Source organism: Rhea pennata, chromosome 1, assembly GCF_028389875.1.
Source record: "Rhea pennata isolate bPtePen1 chromosome 1, bPtePen1.pri, whole genome shotgun sequence".
NCBI classification, from domain to species: domain Eukaryota; kingdom Metazoa; phylum Chordata; class Aves; order Rheiformes; family Rheidae; genus Rhea; species Rhea pennata.
In genome coordinates, this window is record NC_084663.1 from 113,031,256 (window position 1) to 113,057,905 (window position 26,650).

Genomic DNA, 26,650 nt, shown 5'->3' on the forward strand with positions numbered 1-26,650 from the left:
CTGACCAGGAATGAAGGGCAGAGGAAACAGCTGGTGCTGAGAGGGGGCCCATGATGAGGAACAGATGACCAAGTGGGTGTTTTCTGCTTTCCTGGATAAAATCCATGAGTCTTTTAATTAGCTTGATATAACTGTCCCTCTTAGAAAAAATCTCAACACACACTCTAGCATATTTACTAGCTAGATAGCTGGACTGTTCACTTGGATGGAGGAGCTGTAGCTCTAGCATTCTAGATTTGAAACAGGCTTTTATCTGAAAAACAGGTACGAAATAGCTTATGCCAGAAAACCATCACGTTTTATGGCAAGCGGTGTGCAAAAACAGCAGATTATATCTGGGCACTGCAACAGAATCCCAGCTCAGCAAGGCCACCACCAAGTAACACAGGCAATGTACCAGATCACACAGTCCCACAGCACGTCTGCAGCTTCTGGAGAAAGAACAGATGTGTCTTCCCACCTGGCCACTCACAACTGTTTGGCAGATTCACTTTATTGTTGAATCACTAATGGAAAAAAATAAATTGGTGATATCACACCCTTTTCACTTTCAGAATATTACATATGCCCCCAAAAGCCAAAGTAGTGCTGCATACGATGCAAAGGGCATGTGAAGGAAAAACTAATTAAGAGGCTGGAGAAAGGCTAGGTTTGCTAATTATGTATCACCATCCTTGCTGTACATTTGTTAACCATGATCAGACCCATAATAATTATGAACCTGTATCAGTAGCTCCACATATTGCTAGCTGTTGTGAAAAGGAAAGGACATTAATAATGTGCCACAGAATCATAACAAGATACTATTTACCTACCAAGGTAATGAGCCTACACAAAATAATGATGCGAAGGAAAAAGAAGTAAAAAATAAACAACCTCCTCCCATTAGTATGCCTCTGATGGGCTAATGTCAATAAGGCAAACATCCTCAGATAGAGTGCCATATGCTGTGTCAGTCACTGATGAAATTTTCATGCACATTTCCTCTGAGAAAATGTCTTTCTCAGGTACAGTCTGAGATCTGTAAATTCACATAGGCATCATAAGGTGTAGGTGCTCCCTACACATAAGTCTACTCTCCCCAGCCACATGCACACAACTGATTTTTACTTAATAGATGTTTTACAGTGAACTGAAGGTAAGTACAGAAAGGGAAATATGGTGGTTCTACTGGTAGGTCACCTTCATTTTCGTTTTCCTCATTATACATATGGATCTATAATGGGCACTTAACCTTCATCAGTACAGAACATTTTCTTCAGACTTTTTTTTTGCTAGTACTTATAAAATAGCAAAACTATGGTAGCTCTAAAATCCTAATGACATAGCATAGAAAACACTGATACTTCTGTAAGTTCTTCACAGGACACCATTAATATAGTATTTGATCGCCCCACAATCTCTTGTGTATTTATATCAGTCAGGTAGCTATGGTATTACTGTTACCATTTTAAAAATAGGAAACTGACTTCCACAGAAGAAAAATATTTTCACATAGGTGATGTATGGCAGAAGAAGTATTTGCTCCCTTATCCCAGGATTTGAAACAAATTAAATGTTTCAGTGAATTCGTCTTTGGAAAGATTATTGGTTAGACCCCATTTCTTTCTTTAGCAGTCCTTCTGGGACTATTTACAAGTAAGGTATAAATCTAAAAGTAATTTCTGTAATTTCTTTGCCAAAAACATCGTTCTTCATTGCCTAGTGCATTAGGAAAGGCAAGCTGTTAGACATATAGTGGACAAAGCAAATTCTTGAATGTGTCAGGAAACATACCAGTTACAGTAACACGAGAAATTAGGGAGTGTCTATGTTTGAAAAGGATTGGGTGAGAGCTCACAAAAAACTTAAGGTTTGATCTAGAACATGCTTCTCAAAATTCATAGGGAGAATACTAGAGAATATTACAGTGTATGCTTATATTGTCATCCATTTAGTAAAATCCATAAATAGACACTGACAAATAATGTGAGCAGAATCCTCTAGACATCAGAGCTTGTCCTAAGAATATTCAAACTGTGCTCCACCTCTGCAGTTCTGCATCTTAAAATAGTGTGTTTAATTATGGGGTGGAGGGGCTAGGAGGAAGCATGGAATTTGATGCAATAGTGTGTAACCAAGTGAAAACATGATAAAGAAGATAAATGAGTCTAAGCACAAGAACCATGTAAATCTGAAGACAGGCAAGATAGATAAGCCCTGACAAAAAGACAATGGCAAGAATGTGTGCCAGAAAATTGAGGATTTCCCGACTGAAGGAAAAAAAAAAAAAAAGATTAATAGTTCCCACAGAGGTGCCAGTGAGTTTGGTTTTTGCATTTAATTAATTTGGTTTTACTTCATGTGTGGGCAAAATACTGCTTCAAATACAACTCACTAACTCCATCAGACCTGTCAGACACACCATTTCAGTCAAAGCCCCTTTAGCTGCTCGTGGGTGCAGAGCTTCCTCACTTCAGGACCATACTTGACAACGGTAGCGGATCAGAGTATTACAGACTAGGCCATCGCTTGCATCTGTCATCTTGATATTATCTGAAAAATGAGAGGCTCACAATGTCACAAGGTTTGAGGTGGAACCAACTTGGTCAGTTGCACCACAACCTTGTGTTAGCACAGCAGGAGCCACACGAGGGGCAGGCAGAGGTACAGAGGCTGCATGCGTCTCCCGAGGCATGAAGGGGCTGGGGCTGAGGCTGGAGCTCAGCAACGGTGGTGAGATGGAGGAGGTGGGCTGGGCTTGCCGTGCAAAGCATGTTAGTGACTGTAGAAATCTCTAGAAACGTCATACTAATCTAGATGAGGATGAAGGTGAATGGAGATACAAAACTATCATGAGATAGTTAGTCAAAAGTAATCCTCACTCCATGAAGTTTTTACATTTATGAGCAAAATAGCCACCATCCAAGCAAAAGAGGAAGACATAGACTGAACAGAGAGTTTCCTGTGCCAGAACTTATACTGGTCTAAAACTTATACTTCTTATACTGGTCTAAAAAGCAAAAATGTTAAAATGTATTTAAATGCTAATAGTTAAAAACTGTCTTATTATTTTTATTAACAATTACTAAAATTTAAATATTATTGAGTTAATACGTGGTGTTAGAATATCTATAACAGAAAATATTTCATTTATTTATTAGGCCAATAGGTACTAGTTAGTTATTATAGGACACATACTTTTTTTTTTCCTATTCAATTATAGCATCAGCATCCACCAAAAATTGCAATATACAATAAGCAAACACATATCTAAAGCTCATCTGAAGTTTCAGTTTTAATTTTGTTAGGCTTTGGATATAATCAAAGATATTAGATTATGTTTAGGAAACTGTTGTTTAGGTTGGTCATGGACCGAGGTGAAAACCTCATGACTGAAGAAAATCATCACCTAAGAAATAATCTTCAGCTGCTTCCTTTCTCACTAAATCCTATTAATCTTTGAGATAGTGCACTACTGCAACTATCATGATGGAGATACTTACAGTATAATCCTGCAAAACCTTTCTCTTGGCTCATACATAGAATAGGGCTACACCAAAAAGCGTAGTATGAACCTCTCATTGATTCCACATTAACTGTTTACTCATTGTATTTACTGAGATATTTCTGTACAAGGGCAAATCTAAACTTTGAGACAAGAAGACTAAATCATTTTTTTCACTCAGGATTCAGACTTTTGAATGTGCCAGAAGAATCCCAGAGATTTCTCTTCCATCTTTCCTCTCTGCAAAACAAACGCTAAGTATATGTGATCATTTTCATCCCATAAATGTTGCACCTGTCCATCACCTAGCTGAAGGCAGAAGTGAAGAAGACCTACCACAAATGTTGCTGTCATCACCTGCTAACCACGTGGGACATCCTGAAGAGAGCTGAAAATGCCACACTGAAGGGTTTTCAGATTAAATCCTGGAAGAACTGAGGATAAGGATTTATGTATAGTGCATATTAGAAAAGACGACTAAGATCTGACACGTTAACATAGAATTTACCTTAGAGACAGAGGCATAGAGCATATTTTGAATGGAAAGTCGGAACCGCCCAAGGCTTGATGCCATTGGATGAAAGTTAGCTAGGGCAGGAACAAGCCCTATGGATGATATCCACTGCAAGACTCTTGTGAAAGACTTGTCATTGCCATTTGTTGATCACAACAATGCTTTAACACATTTCTACTTACTTGTTTGTTAAACAGTGCTCTTTGAATAGTATGAGGTTAATAGGAAAGAACTTGTATATATAATGCCCAGATCTTTGAAATAGCCACATTTTCAGTTAATTAAAGTAAATTTTTGTAATTTTTTGTCTTATCTTGTAACTTCAATTTGCTGTGGGTTCAGCAGTATGTCAGGATCTTTGGGGAATTCTAAGAGATCAGAACAGAAGTTAACTATGCAGATTTTTAAAATTTCATTACACTCTTGGCTTGGCATGTCACCATGCCACAGTAACAGTGTAGTAGCTCTGTCAAACTTATGTTGAGTGATTTAGCAAAAAAAATTAAGAGTCCTTAATTATTAAGGGCAAGGCTAACATTCTGCCTGGAAGCGATAAAGCTGTCGTCATGCAACTCTGAAAGGCAGGGTTTATTATGAGCTGAAAGTGAAGACTGTGATGTGCCTTCAACTGCGCAAGAACTGTATGTTTTTGGATCACATATAGCTTCACAAAATTACCATCTTGCTTGATTTCTTCCTCTTCTTTGAACTCATACTTTTTTCCTCCTTTGATACACATACTAGGAAAACCCATAGATTTCTTAAGAATCTTTTATAGTGAGTACAACCCCACTTAGGAAAGCCTACACCTTAGTACTAAAGGCTTATAGAGAACTAAAGTTATAAAGAGAGAAAGGGAGAGCTTGTTTAATGCAGCTTTCCTGGAATTTTTAAGCTACTGAATTTTCACTCTTCTTGTAAATGCTTGGCAATGTTGATAAAAGAACAACAGATGTCAGTGAACCTGAAGAGTTAATAGGACTCTGCCAGCTTGTCAGCATCTATGAGAGATGCAGTCTAGACAGATGTCTAAGGGAAAGATGCGTGGGATGGAGACTAAAGGGGGTCCAATTGACATTCGGAGACAGAGTTCATCAAATTACTCAAGCTCCTCTTCTTCTTTTCTTTTCTCTATTTTTGTCTGTCTTTATCCCTAAACTAATTCCAGTTTGACTAAAAGCAAGTTCAATTTTAACTACACAGCAGACAGTTATATCCTTGTGACTTTGTACCCTTTCAAAAGTGAAAGAAAAAACCTTCTCATTAAAATGAGCAAGGTTTTGAAAATATTTCACATCTGCAGTGTGCATTCTCACAAACATAATGTTTAATGCCATTGTAGAATGATAAGGCAAATCACAGAGTATTTAAGAATGTAACTATATTTTTTATGTTATAGGAGAAATAAAGCAAAACATATTGGCAACTGAGAGAGTTTTTCTTTGTTTTTTATTTCAAATGATCTTTACCCATTGTTGCAGGAGAAAAAAAATCTTTAATTGTGAACACTAACAAGCAACAGAGTTGGGTGCACGTGTGCGTGGATGCAAATGTCCAAAAATGAATTTTTGAACTTTGAAGCAGAAACTACTGGAACTTCTTGCTAGCTGCAACTCATACTGGTTGGTTGTAAATTTTGGTAATATTCAGACTGGCACATCCTCTATCCTCCAGTTAATAAAGAAGCATGTGACATACTCATCAGTTAGGAGGCTGATCATGTGTTGTGCTTCTGCACATAAGCACTTTAGATATGGAAAACCAGGATCTTGGGGTTCTGGAAAGAAAAGTTTGTACTGAAAAGAAGTTCCTAAGTGAAGGCCAAATGAATGAGAACTGCAATACCATTCATATCAAGTAATTAGAAAAACTCAATATTTTAACACAATGATTATCTTTTTTTTTTTTGGAGTAATTCATAATAGTGTTGTTTTGATAGAGTCTTGGAACACATATTTAATCTATATGTACAAAATCTGTTCTATGCAAATAGTCTAACTGGCTAATATTTGTGCTTTCCATGATGTCATTGGCCTTGTTGCTAATATATTCACTAAAAACAAATATGAAATGTCAATATATACAGTTGGAGGAAAATCACCTCAAAATTCAGTGATCTTTAGATGTATATATATTTTTACATTATATACACAAAGATGGCAAAATGCTCAGCTCTTGTGACCTTATGAGCTTCTGAATTTTCACGTATTTCTCACAGTACAATTATATAAGGTCAGGATTTAAAATTCCATGGCAGACTGACATATTGAGAGCAGCACAGAACATATTAGCAAAAAGATCTAAAATGGTGTTTGTGGTTTTATTTTTCTATTTTTAAGTGAACTCAATATCATAATAACATTATGCTATATATCTACAGAAATTTCAGGGTTCTGCATCATGGAACCAGCAGACTGCAACAAGACTCAAGCAAAGTGAGTGTAAATTTTGGGTCCTGTTTTTTGTACAAGTATGTGCCAATACAATTTCCTGATCTAGCTTTAACATTCAGGCATTTTTAGTGAGGAGAAATAGATATAGTCTATAGGTACATGTGCACATGTGCATTGCAGATCACAAGGCAGACTGGAAATATCTATGGAGCAGGGTAGAACTGCCTGTTTCCTATCCCCTCCAGATACCCTTCTTCTGAGGCTCAAACTTGCTAGCCTGGAATTCTAGTACAATTTCAAAAAAAAAAAAAAAAAAAAAAAAAAAAAGAGAGAGAGAGCCTTCACAGTACTTATATCCTTATTTTTGATGCTTTTACTTCTGTGCTGCACCTGGAGAAAAAGACAAGTTCCTTTTTTGTGGCTCAGGCCTAACAGAAAATAAAGACAAAGAGCAAAAGTACGCAGTGGAAACGTGAGCAGTTTCTGTGAGTTTTGGGTCCCAGACGACTGCTCATTCCAAAGATACCTGCTTCTTCAGATAGCTGATAGCCTCTCCTTTAATTAAACTGCAGCTCATGTAATAAATACTCTTAGAAAGCTGCAAGGATGACCCAAGCCATTTTGTTTCACAACAGTTAAATAAAACAATGACTGCATGATCATTTCCACCTGCATACTGTCTCTGTCACCAGTTGATTTAGTTTAAAGTAGCTAATCCAGCACACTTTGATTTAAAGTGAAGTTCCATCACACTCATCTAGCTCATCTTGTCCAGAAAAGCTTTGCTCGTTATCTGGAAAGATTGATGTTAGAAGGTGACTTTGACACTAAAGCTGCCTGTAGTCTTAACGTCCACACTGATTGTCATCTATTACCAGTAGTTTATAACATCCAACAGCAGCTTAGACATATGGCGAAAGTAAAGTTACAAATATTTAAATATTTAATTAGAACTTAACCTTTAATGATATAAGCCTGGACCCTGTGTTTGCACAACTTGTGAACGAAAGGGCTATTATATCCAAAGCACGTCATCTGGATGTTGGATGCAGCTGGAGCCTTAAATAAGCCAAGCTTCTCTGCTGTGTATTTCCTTAGTAAGGAAAATAAATGATGGATTCGTAGAGACTTAGCTTTCCCCTTTTACTCCTAGTCAAAGGAGGTAAGCTGAAAAAAAGCTCTGAAAACATAAGTTAAGGGGATATAATAGTTCAGGACTTATGCTATAAAATATGTAGGCATTTAATCCACATGCTGAATTAGCTCTTTGAACTTGACCCATGCCACACAATACGATAAAAATAGAGCATAATCTTTTTTTCCTTGTAGCTAATTATCAGGAACAATTAATTTGAAAAATTCAGCTCATTTATTTTACTCCTATTTTGAATAAAAGCATAAGAAAATGAAATATCAATGAGACAACTTTTCCTTTGTAGTGGATTTAACTGGCTTCAGCAAGCTAATATGATATACCCTGAATACTGCCAGGTACTTGACTTTCTCTGTCAGAATTCTTTCACTTGTGCAGTTATTTGCAAATGTATGAAAACATAAGGTATAAATGGAGTATTTATTGGCCAAAACAATACTGAACTATTCATGCTGCTGCTGATGATATGGAAACAGGGCTAAGAAAACATAGAGAAAATCAACTAAAAATTTTCAGAAAGTTATATGAACTCTCTGTTTACTATAAGCTTAGAACATGATCCTTGATGGAATGAGTCTGTGAAACCTGGTAGGGTAAATCAGGCCAATTACATGGACTCAGAAATAACCAAGTGTTGTTCAACAGAATTTGGATGTTAGAACTTAGCAGTTTTGACTACTACCTCTAACTCGGATGTCACTGGATCCTGCTGCGTAATTAATATCTCTAAAATGTAGTTTTCACCTAGTACAGAAACATCACCATGAATATTCTCTATTGTATGTATAGAACAGATTTACTCTCATCTGAGAAGCATGTTAAAATAACTACAGTAAATGCTGCAAAAAGGGAAGAAGAATTTGCCTGCCTGGTACTACACAAATTAATATAGACATTTAGTCCTGTAAGGTAAACAGCAGAGAAGTTAGGCAGCTAAAATAAAATAAAACAGACTTCAGTCCAAGTCCAAGGATAAATTTAAATGCATATTTCAGAGGTCAGCTAATCCAATGAAAGTGTTTAGATTAATCTGAAACCTTCATTTTGGACTTAAAGTTCCATCAATGCTCAGCAATTACAGAACTATTGTATTTTCACAGAATCAAAGAATAGCTGAAGTTGGAAGGGACCTTTAAAGATTATCTAATCTAACCCCATTGCTCAAGCAAAGTCACCTGCATGTTGCCCAGGACCCTGTCCAGATGGTTTTTAAACATCTTCAAGGATGGAGATTCCACAACTTCTGTGGACAGCCTGTTCCTTTGTTCAGTCACCCTCACAGTAAAAAAGCTCTTCCTCATATTCAGATGGAGCTTTCTGTGTTTCGGTTTGCGCCCTTTGCTTCTTGTCTGGCCTCATCTTCCCCACACCCTCCCTTCAGATACTTACGCTCATCTTGATAAGATCTCCTCCTCAGTCTTCTCCTCTCCGGGCTGAATAGGCCTAGTCATGCCTGGCTCTCACAGCCTTTCCACATATAAGAAATGCTCCAGTCCTTTAATCACCTTTGTGTCCCTTCTCTATATTCACTCCAGTAGCTCCATGTCTCTCTTGCATTGAGGAGCCCAGATCTGGACACAGTACTCCAGGTGGGGCCTCACCAGGGCTGACTAGAAGGGAAATATCATAGAATCATAGAATCAGTAAGGTTGGAAGGGACCACTGGAGATCTTCTAGTCCAACCTCCCTGCTCAGCAGGGTCACCTAGAGCATGTTAGACAGGGTTGCAGCCAGGCGGGCCTTGAATATCTCCAGAGAAGGAGACTCCACAACCTCTCTGGGCAACCTGTGCCAGTGCTCCGTCACTCTCAGAAGGAAGAAATTCCCCCTCATGTTCAGGCGGAACTTCCTGTGCTTCAATTTCTGCCCATTGCCTCTTGTCCTGTCACACGGGACAACTGCCACCTTCCTCAACCTACTATCAATGCTATGTGCAGTTCAGCCCAAGATACCATTGGCCTTCTTTGACAGGAGGGCATAAATTTGGCCCATGTTTACTTGCTGTCCACCAGGACCCCCGCTTCGTCTCTACAAAAGTTGTTTTCCAGACAGTCAACACCCAGCCTGTACTGGTGCATAGAGCTGTTCCTCCTGAGGTACAGGACTTTACACTTTATTGAACTTCATGAGGTTTTTGTCTGCCCATCTCTCTAACCTCTCCAGGTCCCTCTGAATGGCAGCAGCCCAGCCATCTGGTGTATCAGCCACTCCTTCTAGTTTTGTATTTTCTGTGAATTTGCTAAGACTGTATTTAATCCCATCATCCAGGTCATTAATGAAGATGTTAAACACTATTGGCTCCAATATCAGCCTCTGGGGAACACCGTTAGAGACCGGCTTCCAGCTGGTCTTTGTGCCATTCATCATAATCCTCTGACACCAACAGTTCAAACAACCTTCATCTCCCTGGCCACTTATCTAACCCATCCTTGTCTATGAGGATATTATAGGAGACAGTGTCAAAAGCCTTACTGCAGTCAAAGTGAACCACATCCGCTGCTCTCCCCACATTCACTGAGCCAGCTATTTTATCACAGAAGGCTATCAGGTTGGTCGAGCACGACTGCCCCATTTTAGGACACAGTTACCAAGTTCTTCCCTATCTTCCATTGGATGAAGTGCCAACAAACCACATCAGTCCTAGAGAAGATAAGGCATCATTAGAATGTGCCTAACATGTGCTCTTTGGGATCTCTTAGTGCAGTATTAAAATATTCATCCCAGGAGGTGGTGTAACCGAATTACAGGCTTCAATTATCTTCAGAGCAATGAAATCTTCCACAGCCTGCCAGCTAGGCAGTGTGAGTGGTCTCCTGCTGAAAGCTAAATGTAGAAGGGTTTACAGAAAGCAAGAGGGAATGTAACTCCAAAGCTTAATAGTTGGACTTGGGAAAAGTACATCTTGGGAAAAGTACTTGAAGGAACAGAAGAGGTAAACAATTGGAAAGACAGGCGTGTGCATGATGAAGACTGTAATCCCAAATTCTAGATAGTTACTGGGCAACGGCATACAGTTAGTTAAAGAAGGCACATAAAAGTCAATCTTATTTTCCACTTGTTTTTCACTATAGAGAATATTAACCAAACAATACAATAATAACAACATATATAAAGCTACATACACAGATTCATGAATCTCAAGCAATGTTACACAGAGAATTAAAAAACATAAAAGTGTCAAAAAAGGGTTAGTTGGTTTTCCTTGAAAAGTTAGAGCTTTGGGAAGAAAAATACCCTTGGAGGCTCAAACAGGTTCAGTCTGTAGGCTTTACCAATTACTATTCTTATCTTGCAAAATCTGTTATGAAAATCTGGTATCAGAATGAAATCAACTTATCTACATTTTACTGTGATCAAGCTTGTATGTGGAAAAAAATTGTGGAAATATTTTTTCCACAGAAAGAATAACTTACCTTAGAAAAGCAGCATTTTAAAGACTGACATAATTAATTATAATGAAAAAAAGGATTATATTACCACACATTTTTGCTACAGCTTAAAATCATGAGTATGAATACTTCTTTTTTTTATTATTATTTAAGTTTAAAAAAGGCCTTTAACTGACAATTTACTCTATTTCTCTGAAGAGGATAAGAAATCTAATCTTGAGAAATGGAAAAGACTAACTCCAGTACTATGCATTTATATGTAATATCTTTGACTTTTAAAAAGGTAAACTGAATCATGCTCCTGTTAAACTAAATAAGTGTAGGAGTAACCATACATTATGTATTGGCCTTAAACATAGGGCCTCAATGAACAAGTTCAGTGAGGTAAGGAAACACTAACAAGTTGGTAATGCAACACTGAATAAATATAAGATTAGCAGTATCAATAGTAACAGAAGCATTCATATAGTTCGGTAATAATCATGCAAAGCAGAGATCGAATGAATGAGTGCTAATACCCAACTACCAAGTGGGCATCTCAACCGAAGCAGCCCTATGGAAAGGAAAAAGGAAAAAGGCAACATAGTGCATGTTGTAAGCAATAAAATTAAAGCAATGATATGGAAGACCTACATATGACATCTTAAAAGAAAAGCTTTCTTCTTCAAAAACTCTTTCACTCTTTCTCTGCAAGAAGCTATCTCCTTAGAAGTAAAATGTGGAAAAAAAAAAAAAAAAAAGAAAGAAAGAAAGAAAAGTGAAACTGCTTCATCAAAACAGGCTAAGAGGAAGACTTCTTAAGTGTTTAATGTCTTTTATGTCTAATCACTTGCAAGGGAAACAGATTAACACTCAAACCCAAGGTCTGAATGAAGCAGAGCAAAGTTTTGAATTCAGGTATCTTTTATCCAAGATATTCCTCTTAACAATAAAATGATTCTGTATCAGTTAGAACCTCTGTCAAATTTCCATTCTAGAGCTTTGTTTTATAAAAATGACTCCTACACAATCTAGAGGTAAAATACAGATATTTCAAGCCCTAAACTCCACTGAATAGCGACCTGCTACAAACTATCACAGATAAGCCTGGCCAAGAACTGATTTTCACTTTTAATACAAATTTTCAGTTTGGGGAGACAATTTTGTCCTAATATAGCACAAAAAGTCCAGCACTGACTTTTTGTCTCAGGATGTCCGCTTCTCTCTCTTTTTTTTTTTTTTTTTTTTTTTTTTTTAAGGAAGCAAAATTCTTCTTCTTCTTCTTCTTCCTTTTTTTTTTTTTTTTTTTTATAAATACAAAAGTGTTCCCCCAAAGGGGAAAGATTGAATTCTATGTATAATTACAAATGAAAAAAAAATGATAATGTCTATACGTATTGTAAGCTCAAAGAAAAGCTCATTAAAGTTTTGTTGATTTTGAGAAGACTGTTGATAAGACCCAATATGTTAGTTTGATACAAATCTTTGAATATGTAATGGTGACTTACGAAATATGCAGTTAATAAAAAATATATATACTTGGGGAAAGAGCAGCAATAAAACAAACTGTGAAGCTGCTAAACAGTATAACATCAAGGGAGATGTATGCCAAGGTTGCATACTTTGTCTTTGCAACTATTCAACACCGATGCAGAAGGTATAACAATCTGCAGAAGAATCAAGAAAACAGTAAATAAGATATTTGAATGAATGAAAGGAATATTAACAGCACAGGATATACTGGTGACCTTGTTTGAATACTATTGAGTAGAGCAGAATTCAAGTATTCACCTTGAATGATACCAGTAAGAGTTACAGAGAAGTGAAAAACGTTAAGGAAACCATGGCAACAACAGGGAAAAAAGATCTCAACTCAATAAAAACAAGAATAGGAATTTCCACATCTTGCTGCACTGACTGAATAGGTCTGTCTATTCAAGGAGTTTTATAACAGACAGAAAGTAAGTAAAACAAAATGGTAAAAAAGAAAATGAATTGCTGAATCTCAGAAGGCTCCACAGTGTAGAAAATTACATTGTCACGTCTGCTGAAGATTACAGTTGACCTTCTTGCATGTTTGTGAAGACTGGAACCAGACATAGATAAATGAGAACATTTGAGGGGTCTTCTAATGGTTGTGTTCTCTAGATATCTGTGTTAAAAATAAATCTGTGTAAAAATCCAAAATGAAAGCTTTGTCTACTAGGGACTAAGTATCTTAATGTATCACAAAGGATCCAAGCATATTATAATTTTCCTTACCTCCTTATCTAATGGCTCTGTAGGCAATAATTATCTATCATTGCCTGTCTGTTCTATGAGGGTTAGTGACCTTACCACTTTTTCTTGTCATCCACCCCTTCTCCACTTGTACTAATCACCTTTTGTCTCAAATTGTCTCATAGATTAATATAACCAAGTTAAACTAAACAACTGTACTCAGCCTGTACATAGCTTGAAGATTACTGGTTCTGTTTCAGATTTCAAGAAAACCTATACACTCTGCAGCCTTCATTGTTTTTCCAGTTACCTCAGTTGTTATAATGAAAACATTATCTTGCACTAAAAATTTACTTTTCAAATCAACAAATAAATAAATAAATACAGATATTGTTCTTTCCTGAGGTAGAATTCCTTAAAAGTACAGCCAAGGCTGAAAGGTGGAAAGATTTTGAGGATACACATATTTGGAGACTGACCCACCTATCTGTCATACCTAAGCATGAAGATGAGAAAAAATATGCAATGTATGGTCACATGGATTTTCCTCTTCTTCTTCCTGTGACATATGCAATGATTCTGCAAACTTCGCTGCTGCCTGAATCTGTAGCTTCAAAACAATAGTTGTCTTCTTTCAGATGCTCAGCTGAAAAACAGGGAGATTTGTGACTAACCTCCCTGCTTCCAGATGATGATGTGGACTTGGCACAGAGTTTGAAAGTACACAGACACGTGAATTATCATCTAGCAAAAAAAAATAAAAATAAAATAAAAAAATAAAAAATTCTCTGAATGTGAACTGGCATATCTGCATGAATTCTCTAGTCTTTTTAAGTAACAACTGCACTCATTCTCAATCAAGAGTACGATCAAACTGTTAACAGCGTATTACTAAGTCATTCCTGTGCCTTATGTTCCAGAAAAGATACTGATTGAGAAGATTTTTTTTTCTTTTTTCCCCACTCTTCAGGCTTCAGCTGACAGTAAATGAGTTATTTCATACATCCTTTATGGCAATGGAAAAGCTACCATTTGCAATACTCTTACAAATGAGTGCTATGAAAGAGGCTAAAAATGTTAATGAGCTATTATTTTCATAACTTTGAGACACAATGTCAATGAGTATTTCAAAAAATATACTATATCCAGGCAATATCTGCTCATTGTCAAACAATGAGTGAGCAGTTGGGCCTTGTCCACAGCATAACAGTGTGCAGAACAAATTCTACTTTTTGAAATAGAATAAAAAAAATATATTCAGGAGTGAACTTTTTGCTAGAAATTGTTTGAGCCCATTGTGACCATCTTACAGACAGCTGTAGGATCTGCAGCCTTAATAAAGGCATAATGAGAAGGGAAATCAGCTCCAATGAATTGTACAGATGTGTTCAGGGTTTGAGATTTGATTCTTATTTGGACAAGATCTAGTTTTAATGCCTGTATTCCCATTGAACAGAAATTTCTCTTGTAAGCTGTTCTTTTGGCAATAATGTGAGTTAGTATCAGAAAAAAGCACTACTAACTGTGAATAAAGGTAACAGAAAATTACTTTTAGTGACCTAGCTCTAGTCTGTAGAAAAACATTCATATTTTGGGAAACAGATTTTTTTTTTTGGTCTTTTTTTCTCTCTTTCTCTGTGTAAATACCCACCTGTAGGTGGGTATTAAGGTTAAACGCAAGATAGTTCACTAGATACCTCCTTTTATATTATCTTCATGTTGTTCGTATCCAAAGCTAAACTTAATTTCAGGCTTTCTCAATATTTTATATAAAGGATCAGTAAAGCATTTCAATAAAAGAAAAAAAGACTTTAAAATATTCCACTCTCTTAGCAGAATGAAAAAGAGAACAACTTAAAAGGGCACTATGCAAAGAACATGACCAGACCAGACATGATGAAAATACTACAAAAATGACATTCCACATTTTTATGTTCTTTTTTTCTTGTTGAAAAAATTATATCTCAAACATACTCCTCTTGGATGCCTCTACTCATACCATCTGTACCTTCACTCTACCTCCCGAGGTCCTTGCAAAAATGCTTTGTTTGAAAGCATTAATACCCTTGTTGGCATTTGTATGACCTGGTCTTTGAAATATGTCTCTAAATGTAGAATGAAGGCCCCTCTTCTCATAGTCACTGTTTCACAAAGGGTTTGTTCTCTCTCTTTTTTTTTTTTTTTTTTAATAAAAAAAAGAGAGAAGCATTTTCCCCATTAAAACGTTCCGAATGGGAGTTCTCTACGTGCCTTCACAACCCTAAACCTGCTGTTCAGAGCAGCCACAGAATTCTGTCCTCCTTTACATTTGATATTTGCCTTTTAGATTACCACTACGTAACAAGAATGTGGGCTATTTGAAAATTTTCTTTTTTTATCAAATTATTTTCTTGTTTAGCTATGTAGCTCAGTTCGTCAAAAGGATGTTCATGTCCAAATAAATCTGAACTCTCTTCATACTGAAGACCAGAGTAAAATTTTTAAATAACTTAAATGCCATTAATACCAAGTTCTTATAGGACAAAACCTTTCACTGTAGTGACTGACAAACAGCTTGTCTTTATTGGGATGAAAATTTGTCAGGCAAGAGTCTTTATTTTAAGCAAGAGTGTGACTACAGTGACTAGCATAACACAGGCCTGCCCCTACTTAGCTGCTGGCTCTCCAAAAACATAGTCAATGAATTGCTGATTGCAACCGTTCTTATTGTAATTTTTATTTAGTCACAGACATAACTAGTGAATATAGAAAAGTCCAAGCAGTTCACTTGAGCCAAGAGTAGATTAGCCCAGTTTAACAACAAAGTGAGTCTGGGAGCAACAATTTTCTAGCTGCTGTAGGTCTCAATCAGACTTAAAGCTTTGGTTGCCTACATGTTTATATGCACAGTTTCATTTTTATCAGTCTATTGGCTGAAATTATAGGAGCTGAGAATAGGCTTGTTTTCTGTTTGCTAAAGCTAGATGGAGAATAATCCTTGCACCAACAGCACTTTTATTAATGATACTGATAAAGACCAGCATCATTAGTTTGAATAGTACAGCTGGCCTCATCTTATTGAAGAAATAAGGGGAGAATGATAATGACTATTTTATATACAGTACATTGAAACCAAAAAATATCCTATTGCAAAGTCAGATACAAATCAGTGCTCTAATATTAAACAAATTTCATTTAAATATCCCTAGCTGAACACAATTATTGCCTCATTATGCAATACATTCAATTTATGCACTGAATAGATTGGTTTCATACAGAATGAATTAGGAAATGAGATTTGAATAAGAGAGAAAAAATTTTACTCCAAATCGAAACATCCTTTCCAAGTACCTCTTTGCAAAACCAAAGACATCTGGAATGGACTTTTTGTCCTCTCTAGTGATATAAGCAAGACAGTTAAAATAATCTTGCCAAGTAGAGGTGGGCAAAATCTAGAACAATTTTGAAAAACCTGTGACCAGAACTGATTCCATGGTATAATTCCCAATGACTCAATTTCTAAAAGGCTAATTTTTGAGGTTCTGGTTCTGGTTCTTGTCTTTTAATATGGTGCACCTTGTAATGAAATACTGCATACTTTCTAGGGAATAGACCTCAAAATTAGGAATGGGTATTTGTATATTCCTGCAGATAACAAGTCAATAATTCTCTTTTTTGTATAGCGCTCTTTGCAGTGAAAATGGGAGCGGAGGAAGTGTTTTTTTATATGTGCATAGTTTGTATACAAATGAAATCTGATTTTATTTAAATACTGTCAGACATTGTTCAGGCTGATGTTCCCTTTAGTTTAGTGTGTCCGAAATTGATGAGATGACAGTATTGTTCTAGTGTATGTCTAAATACAGGTAATTCCACACTTATCTATGTTTATCCATTGATCCCTAAGGCCTACCTTGCAAAACCAAATAACTCTTAATACGTATACGGGAAAAAATAGCAAAAACCACTTGTATAAATTTGTTAACAAAGCTCTCCAAACTAGGTGCGATTTTTTCAATTTGCATTTTTTTAGGCATGAGGTGAATGGAGCAAGGATCAGAATTTTCCAAATGATCAGCAGTGTGTTACACCCTGCAAATGAATTCTCATATAGATTAATATACAGTCTCTGACTAAAGGGAAGACTTTAATTTAGCTGAAATCCAAAATTCAGAGCACAAAACATGAAGACTGCATTGAAACTGTACTCACTATGGGACTGCACTACAATTTGTGATATAATGAAAATAATTTTATAGGCAGTGAGTTATTTTAATTTTCAGTCCCTAAAGTAACAGGAAAAGGTCTGAACCAGATGTATTTTGCGGGTATTGAAACAGTATGAAAACCCAAGGGAATTTGGGCATAAATACTGGAGTGGAGGGGAGTGAGTAAGACAAGAAGACAAAACGAATAGTGAAAGAAGTTGGAGGACCAGAAAGAAAAAAAAAATAAATAAGCAAACAAAAATGCTAGATCCTGAATATTGGCTACACTCTACCGGCAAATTCATTCATTGGAGTGGTAAGAAGTGGTATCAGCCAAATATTTCCTGCTTCTCACATCAGAAAAGAAATAAAGGGAAGTGTTTTGGGAGAGGTGTCTTTTATGAACATTTCTTTGGTTTGCTTGCTTTTATGTCCAGTTAAAGCAATCTTTTTATAAGCTTCTGTACACATTTATGTTAGGTGCACTTATTGATAACATCTTTTCACTTCTTTCTAAGGAAGACACTTCTCTTGTGTCCATTTGTTTATGGAATTAAATTGGAATTTCCTATTCCTTTCTGCCTCTACTATGGGTTTTGAATAACACAGTAAACTCCTCCCCACAAAGCAACGACCAAACAGCAGCAGCCTCAGAAGCTGGGTTCAGAATGCGCTCCTTCAGTTATACTTAGCAGCAAATTAAAAGGGACACTTCAAATGAATGAGGCTCACGCAAAGGTTATGCAAAGGGAAACCTCTTGGTAATGTTTTTATTACCGTCTCTGTTTCAAGGCCTGCATGGCCTTGTATGCCATTACATGACAAATGCCCTAACATCACATCACTTGCAGATCAGGCATGCTTGCTTGCTTGTTCTAACTACTCCATTCATCTGACAGACTTCTGGTGAATCATCTCTTTCAAACCTCTGAAACTTTATTTCGGAAATTAAACTCATGACTTGGTCCGCTGCTTTATTATTTGAAACTTTCATAAAAGTAAATGATTACAAGAACACAGTCAAGTCATGGGGTCAAGTCATGGAAATCATTAGAGGGAAGGTAGGAGGATACTGCTCAGAAAATACAGCAACAAAATGTTCATATTAGGCTTGGCCCTGCTCATCTCCTCAAATACAAAGAACTCTCACCAAAAAAACAGGATGAAAAATTTTTGTAAGAGATGTGACAAAAGGATTACCTTATATATATATATATATATATATATATATTAGAGCTTTATCTATTGATTATTTTCTGAATTCTGAATTTCATTTGCTTTTATTTTTTCCTGTGGTAAAATAAAGAAAAATTTCAAAACATCAGCAGCTTCCCATACTTAAAATTAACCGTCACAATATTCTGGTATATCATTAAAAAGTCCAGACCAAGTGAATAGCTATATAACTTTTATGTGCTAAAAATTCACACCTTATATATCTTTCTCCTTGTACAATAATTAACAGAAAATATTAAGTTTAGGTTAAAACTATGCAATATACATTGGTCAGTGAAATGCAGTTATTAGAGCGTGTTTTGGCTTATGGTTATTTTTATGCATTAGTTTAGGAAACAAAGCCTGCAGCATCCTACTTGATCCATTCTTAACCTGGCTAAGAATACTAATAGGTATTGCAATATTGATGGTATCCATTTCTACAACATAATCCTTAGATAAAATGAATCCTAAATAAAAACACAAATGAACAACAAATTACTAAATAAGACATAAAGACCTAAAAAACTAGAGCTGAAGTAATTTAGTACCAAAAGTAACTGGCCTTACATAAGCTATTTCTATTTTGGAGTGAGGGAGAACCTTTTCATTTCTTATACTTTAAATCACTAAAAATGAATTTAAGCAGTTCTTCAACTGGGGGCTGACCTGCTGGAGAGTGCAGAGAAGGACCTGGGAGTGCTGGTGGATGACAAGTTGACCATGAGCCAGCAATGTGCCCTTGTGGCCAGGAAGGCCAATGGTCTCCTGGGGAGCATTGGGAAGAGTGTTGCCAGCAGGTCGAGGGAGGTGATCCTGCCCCTCTGCTCAGCCCTGGGGAAGCCTCATCTCAAGTACTGTGTCCAGTTCTGGGCTCCCCAGTACATGAGAGACATGGAGCTACTGGAGAGAGTCTAGCACAGGGCTACAAGCATGATCAGAGGGCTGGAGCACTTGCCCTATGAGGAATGGCTGTGAGAGCTGAGCCTCCTCAGCCTGGGGAAGAGAAGCCTGAGGGGGGATCTTATCAATGTCTACAAGTACCTGAAGGGAGGGTGTCAAGGGGATGGGGACAAACTCTTTTCAGATGTTCCGTGTGACAGGCTATGGGCAGAAGTTGAAGCACAGGAAGTTCTGCCTGAATATGAGGGAGAATTTCTTCCTTCTGAGAGTGACAGAGCACTGGAACAGGTTTCCCAGAGAGGTTGTGGAGTCTCCTTCTCTGGAGGTATTCAAGGCCTGCCTGGCTGCAACCCTGTCTAACAAGCTCTAGGTGACCCTGCTGAGCAGGGAGGTTGGACTAGAAGATCTCCAGTGGTCCCTTCCAACCTTACTGATTCTATGATTCTATGATTCTATAATAGTTATGTACATGATTTCACCTTTGCCAGGGCGTAATGTTGCAGAAAGTGTGAAATATGGTGCTATTGTATAATAAGGGCTCCTCTTTTTCTCTGTAAGAAACAAAGGCTTTGCTACCAAAAACAAATATTCAAAGATCATGTAGGGAAGCATGCTGTCATAACTCATTCATTTGTGTTGTAACTCATTCATTTTAGAGAAAAGGACTTGTAGAAATTAGACTCCTTGCATGACCTTTCTCACAACTCTGTGCAGTTTTGGGATAGATGGCATGTTGCAAAGATGCTGAAAAGAGAAAGAAGTAATTGAGAACATTAGAAATCTTCAATACATCTGTTCCCATTTCCTATCTGATTGGTTACTGCCTGCTGAGATTCAGTTAATCATATCCCTTGTGATTTATTCCCCCACAACAATCTAAGAGCAAAAAAGGTATTGTCAGATAAGTGTATCAATGCAGAGTTTAATTAAATCATAAATTATAGCTACAGTTTGTGATTTTAATCTCAGTCTTTTTTTTCCTCAGACTTCAGAGATATTGTATCTCATTTTTTAATGATGCAATGATGACAATTGATTGATTCCCATTCTGACTTATCAAGTATATAAAAAAGGAATTAGCTGCTGTACCCAGGGTCAGTTCTATTTTGGAAGGAGATATTTGTCAGATAATATCTCTGCAGCTTGACAGCATGTGGGTTGGACTATTAGCAAAATGAAATATATGGTGCATTTCAGTCTAACCTCCAGCCCTCAGTTAAAGGGAGAGAGAAAAAAACAATGGTTGAACAATAGGACTGTAGAAAAAAAAAAGTGTGAAAGGCAGAGAAGTGTAGGCATTCCAGAAGTAGGTGGGAAAGTATTTTGAGCTATTTCTTGAAAATATTGGGGAGTTAAAGGAGAAAAGAATGGTTGGATGGATGGATCAATGGATTGATGGAGAGTATATGGGTCAGAGTCATGGTTTTATTTTTCATTATTTTAATTATTTTGACCATTTTTAAGCATCTGTGCCTTCTTTCCATGGAAAAGAAATATAATGGAAAGTATTTGAATTATTCAATCTGCATGGAAAGATTAGTACAGAAGTCAGAAGAGCAGTAGTTAGCAAGGGGCAAAAGAAGCACAGAAGAGCAGCTCAGAAAACTATGGGAGATACAGGCCCACAGTTATGTGTTTACTGTCAGGAAACAGCTTATAAGGAGGCTGACAGGAAAAAACTCACCGCTGAAAGGAAACAGGTTTTTCCAGGGCACCTGGAAAATGCCTGTGTCTCCAGAAGCAAAAATGTCTATCTGTAACTCTGATGAGTGATATGACTTGGGAAAATATTAACAATAATTACAAAAGGACAGAGTTCATTCATATCCACACTGATGGATTTCTTTTGAAGACAGCCTCAGAATAACTCCTGGGATAGCCTTGAGCATCTACTTCTTTAGACACCCCCATATTGCCTTACTTCCATCCTCAATGTGCAATCATACAATCTAACTTCAGGCACCATATCTTGCCCATAGCTCTAACTACAAACTGACAGGAGCTGCATGGTACTTAGCCCATTGTTGATTTATTCTTATAATAGCTAGTTTTTAACACTGACATGTTGCATTTTATAAGTCCTTGTTCATCTCTCTGTTTTCTCTAGTTCTAGCTGCATTTAAACTATGAGTGATCATGGAGATAGTGCCTAAGCTGACAGATCTATATGATCTTAGCTTTTGCTGCTCTTAAAATCTATATCTGCATGTACTGGGCACATCACAAAATAAAGAAGATCATCTGCTCCCACTACTTCAGTCCTATAAGCCTGCACAGACAGTGAAGATTTGATCCAAAGTACAATGACATACTTTACGGTCTTTCTCAATAGTACCCTGGAATATGATTCACAGAGTACTCTCTTCTACCCAGGCAGCATTTAAAGCTATTTTTTAGGATACAGGTAACTTAGTAGCTATTTGGGCCATATTAACTGGACCTGATCAGAAACATTCAGAAAAAACAGTCACTGGTAAAAGGGTATCAATTCAATTCTGAAAAAAACTCAAGTCAATATTCAAGTAGCTGTGGACCTTAAACAATATTGCAGCCTGTCAAAGACCAGAATATCTTACAGCATCCATAGCTTAGTCTCTGAAAGAAGGCCTAGCCTTAAAAATAACTACAGCAAAAACTTAAATGGGAGAAAAATTGCAGTAGAGACACAAATGGAGACGCTGTAGATAAGAAGGAGCTCAGCAAGGCCACCTGTCAACAAATTAAGAGCTCTTTGCTCACTGACTACAGCCCCTGCAATCTTCAAACTCCTTGAAATGTGAACTCTGAAAACACATGAGGAAAAAATGGGAGCTCGTTCTCATAGTAGTTAGTGATGTGAGGGGAATGTACGCAATGTACTTGTCATGGAAGATGATTTGTTTCCACCAGGTTCAGCTTTATCTGGGCCATAAGTATATGTATATGTATATGTATATGTATATATATATATACACACATGTACATATTTTTATATGCATTTGTTATCATATCTATATGTGTGTATTTATTTGTGAAATGGTGCAACTGACCAAATGGCTTGACTTTTCTCTTTGGAAGATAGGTGGGTGAAGGTCTTCTCTCCATGCCATTTTCAGACTTGTGCAGTGCATTTTCAGACAAGTTTCAGACTTTCAGATAGTCAACAAGATGTGCTGCAATTGACTAGCATTATCTTAGACCATTGCCTATTCCAATTAGCAGGTTATACCAGAAACGAATAGTTCATGTGAAAGCAGTTTCTTTCTCCAGAAGCTAAAGGACCCGGAATGTGTTGGCATGCTGGTCACTTTCTTATGAAGTCTCCTGCTCTTATTTATGGGAGTGAGGCCAGCTCTTATCCTGGTCACAGCTTTGCCCATATTTATCCCCTTAGTGGGATTCCTCTGTAGTGCACAGGATTTTTGCATGCTGCTGGATGACCCACTCTGGCAAGCCTTCAGATAATCGAAGGGTAAGTGCAGATAGTGAACCTCAGCTGAACTTCTAAGATTTGGTATGAATGAGAGACAGGGCTCTTTGCTATTAGAAGCTGAATCATCCAGCCTATTGCAGGGATTGCACAGCAGAGTGCTGGAAGGACTAGATACGTCTGAGTTGTTAACCAGTCTCTTCTCAAAATTACTCCAGAAGACAGACAATATGGCTTTGGGGACACTATGGGGACTGCTTGGACAGAGTACACATCTTCTGTCTGTCCTAATAAAAACTGGATGTAGAATACAGGACAAGGACAGAAATATTAAATTTTAAATATTAAACAATGACTCATGCTGTGTTTCGTTTCCAAAGATATTCTGCTCTTCAAGTTTAAACCTTTCTGAATTTGTTTTGGAAATATCTCTAATAGGAATGAATCACTAAATAGTTACACATTTCTGTCTCAGTAGCTGAAGACTTCTGTCGTTTACTTATCCCAAACATACAGCTCTCCCATAAGTGGTCCTAGAAGAATTTTAGGACAATTTTATTAATTTTGTTCTTACCTAAAATTCCCCAAACCGCTCCAGCTGTTATCATTGCAGAGCTCCAGATCACTCTAATGCTGTGGTCATTCACCTGTGTTTCTCATCCTACCTGTCTTCCCATTGGCCATTGAAATCCTTCAAAAACCTCTCACAGCTATTTAGGTCTTTTCCAATGGTAATGTGAAATCACTTTTCTGACCTTGAAAGGCTATTTCAGACTCCCTAATTTTCTTCAGACTCTCACAGATATTTCTGTAGTTCTTTAATCGTTCCCCACACATACACACTGTAATAAAGCTTATCTATGTCAACAACCTTGAAAAACTCAGTAAATACATATAGTGTTATTAAGATCATTATTTTTTGTGAAAAAAATGAATTCATTCACCTAAGGACTTTTCTAAACTGACTTACCTCTAATTTAGTTTCCACAGCACACAGCAGGCTGAAGTGTTATGACAATTCACACCCTCTTAGAATATATATATATATATATATTTAATCACTTTATCTTGATTCAGAAAATACTTTCTTGCCCTTAAATGTATAATTAGTCTACTAAGTTTAATTGGACTAAATATGTTCTTATAAGTAGGCACATGTTTAAATATCTTTCCAAATTTTAGCATCCATCACAATTACTTGAGACTGAGACTCAATCAGCCTCTCCTATTGACTCAAAAAAGCCGACATCTTTTATTAATTGGAATCTCACTCAATTTGCAAGTACAAAATTATGTCACATAGAATAAAATAGGAAAAAGCCACCATCTTCCTCCACATCATTAAAAAAGGAAAAAGTAAAATACACCTTTTATAATAATTCTAAATTACAATTTCAGATTATTTTTTTCTAAAAGTGACAGTATCAGTATCTGAATTAATATAATGAGACATATATCCAGATTACGAAAGTTTTATTGTGAATATGCAATTCTACTTTCATCAAAATAAAGATTAAAATACTCCACAAAGAAATATTTAAAACTTTTGTAGACTGTCTGTCTGCAGATCAATGCTGATGTCAAAAAGTGCATGGGAACTGCCTTAACTTGTCTTTTGGATAGTAGAAACCACTAGAGTAGCTGCACATTCAATTACTATGTGCAACTGTTCTGTTCACAGTGTGATACTTGGTCATTCACTTTAAATTGGTGTCATCAACACAAAAATTAGGTCATAAGCATCAAGTAATAGCAGTCCAAAATCTGCAAATAGCAGTTAACACCCACCTTTTAGTTTAGTTCTCTTTCTTCCAGCAGTGCAAGCTTAATTGGATCATGTTCATTTCATTTTCAAGTGACATGCACAGTTGGTGCTATTTTAAATGATAAAGCACAAAATAATGAAATAGCAAAAAAGTATTGGGGCTGATTCTGTTGCAGGTTGAGACAGCTCTGAGCTACTCTGGCAGCACAAAATAGAGCCTGTAATTGTTTCAGCAAAGAAGCAGAGAATTTGTGAAGCAGACAGTCTTATTAGAGTGGTAAGAAGTTCACACAGTAGTTCTGGACTACTCCATTTCCAAAAGTATTTTAAGACATGTGCCTGAGATCCCTTATGCCTGACTAATCCTTACTGACATAACAACCTCTTGAGTCTGATTAAAGCTGGAAAAAAGACCCAAACTCTTTATAACTTTAGGACTAGGAAATGCAAATGGTCTCCTACCCAGGAGCTATATTTAATGTTCTTTAGCTATAGACTGGGGTCTGGGCTCTTAAACATGTGTAAACAAATAAAGACATTATTGTAACTGAATTATGCTTTGAGACAGGGAAAAATAAGCAAAACAAAATGAAACAGAACACAATTCTAAAACTTAGAAATTACTTTATTTTAGAATCATTTGCTGTTTTTTATATTAAAAATGTATGATCTTCTAACTTGGTCTGAACAGCTCATTTTATTAATAGCATGAACCTCTCTCTATAATAGCATCTGAAGTTTTCACAGTGTAATGTTTTTATTCTCAATTTCCCTTTGACTCCAATAGATGCAGGCAATACAACCCTGTTTTACAGAGGGGCTAAGGCACAGATCCTCAAAAGGATTTAGTGTAGGTTAATTATTTCCAAAATGAGTTATCATCCTATTTTTTTTTTCCTTTGGAACAAATGCTGTATATCCTCTTTTCCTTGTGGCACAAGGAAATCTGATCTATAGCTTCTAGAATCAAGGGATTCTTTCTTCTGTTGAAGTAGTTTCTTATATAGTAAATTCTCAAAAAAGAGAAATATGAGGGGAATTCTTGTCCAACCTAAAATGAATGGGTGTGGACTGTGGTCTGGAGACCCACGAAGCCACTAGTGTGACAAAAGCACACAGGAAAACAAAACTGGCCAGCCCTGCTTCACAGGAAGCAGGAGGAGGAAGAAATATAACACAAAATAAAGTTGTTTTCAATCTATCAGGCAGACATTGAAATGCTTTTCAGAAGAAAAAGAAAACATCTGGATTACTCCTGGAATTCAGAAGATTATGCTTGTGAAATGTTTTAAAACTTCTGTAACTCTTTTTCTTTCGTGGCCATAGGCCATGAAAAAATGAGAAAAAAATGAGGGAAAGAATCAGTAAAGAGCACTTTTCTAAATTGCTAGTCCATACAGCTACAGCTATGGGGCTAGCCTGGGATTTTGGAAGGGATGTGAGACTTCATTTATGCTTCATTTTGTCCTGTCCATTAAAGAGGCAGCTTCTTCTGGATACTATTTTTTGCACAGGTCTGAAGTCACTGGCTAATCATTGTTTTACAGGGAAACTGGAAGGACTCAAGGAGGTCTATAAAGAAGAATCAAGAATCATGAATGAATTCAAGGGCTGGGGGAACCAATGATCTCTTCTGTAATTGTAAGGTACTGAAATCTGTGAAGACTTTATCCTTTCATCTTTCTGAGTGTAGCTCTCCTGGTTGTTGAACTAGGACACCATCAAGGCAAAACACTCCAGTTCGTGAAATCATGATACATGTGCACCCATACTCTAAGTCTAGTTGTTAGAAGTTCAAAAGAGAACTAATGTTAAGTGACTGCCACCCCAAGCAGTTAAGTTATTGATTAAAATATCAGAAAAGAAATAAGTGGGTGGAGTGTAAGAAATATGAAAACATTAGAAACAAAGATAAATGAATTTAAAGTGTTACTGATAACATCTTCAATACAGATAAAAATATAAAATAAAACCTAATTAAAAAAATAGAATGATTTTTTTAATCACCTTTAAATATAGTTAATTGAAAGCTATAC

At 36.7% G+C, this 26,650-nt stretch overlaps 1 long non-coding RNA gene across 3 annotated transcripts in view; it reads left to right on the forward strand.

Moving 5' to 3' along the window:
- Window positions 1-26,249, forward strand: part of LOC134138856 (uncharacterized) — a 155,374-nt gene extending 129,125 nt beyond the window's left edge. For 2 of the 3 annotated variants that reach the window (XR_009958031.1, XR_009958034.1), the window contains one exon: window positions 3,669-5,431. This is a non-coding gene — a long non-coding RNA (uncharacterized LOC134138856). Of the gene's footprint in view, window positions 1-3,668; window positions 5,432-26,161 lie in introns of those variants that run through there. The other variant, XR_009958035.1, reaches the window with a different exon arrangement.
- The last annotated feature ends 401 nt before the right edge of the window (window positions 26,250-26,650 follow it).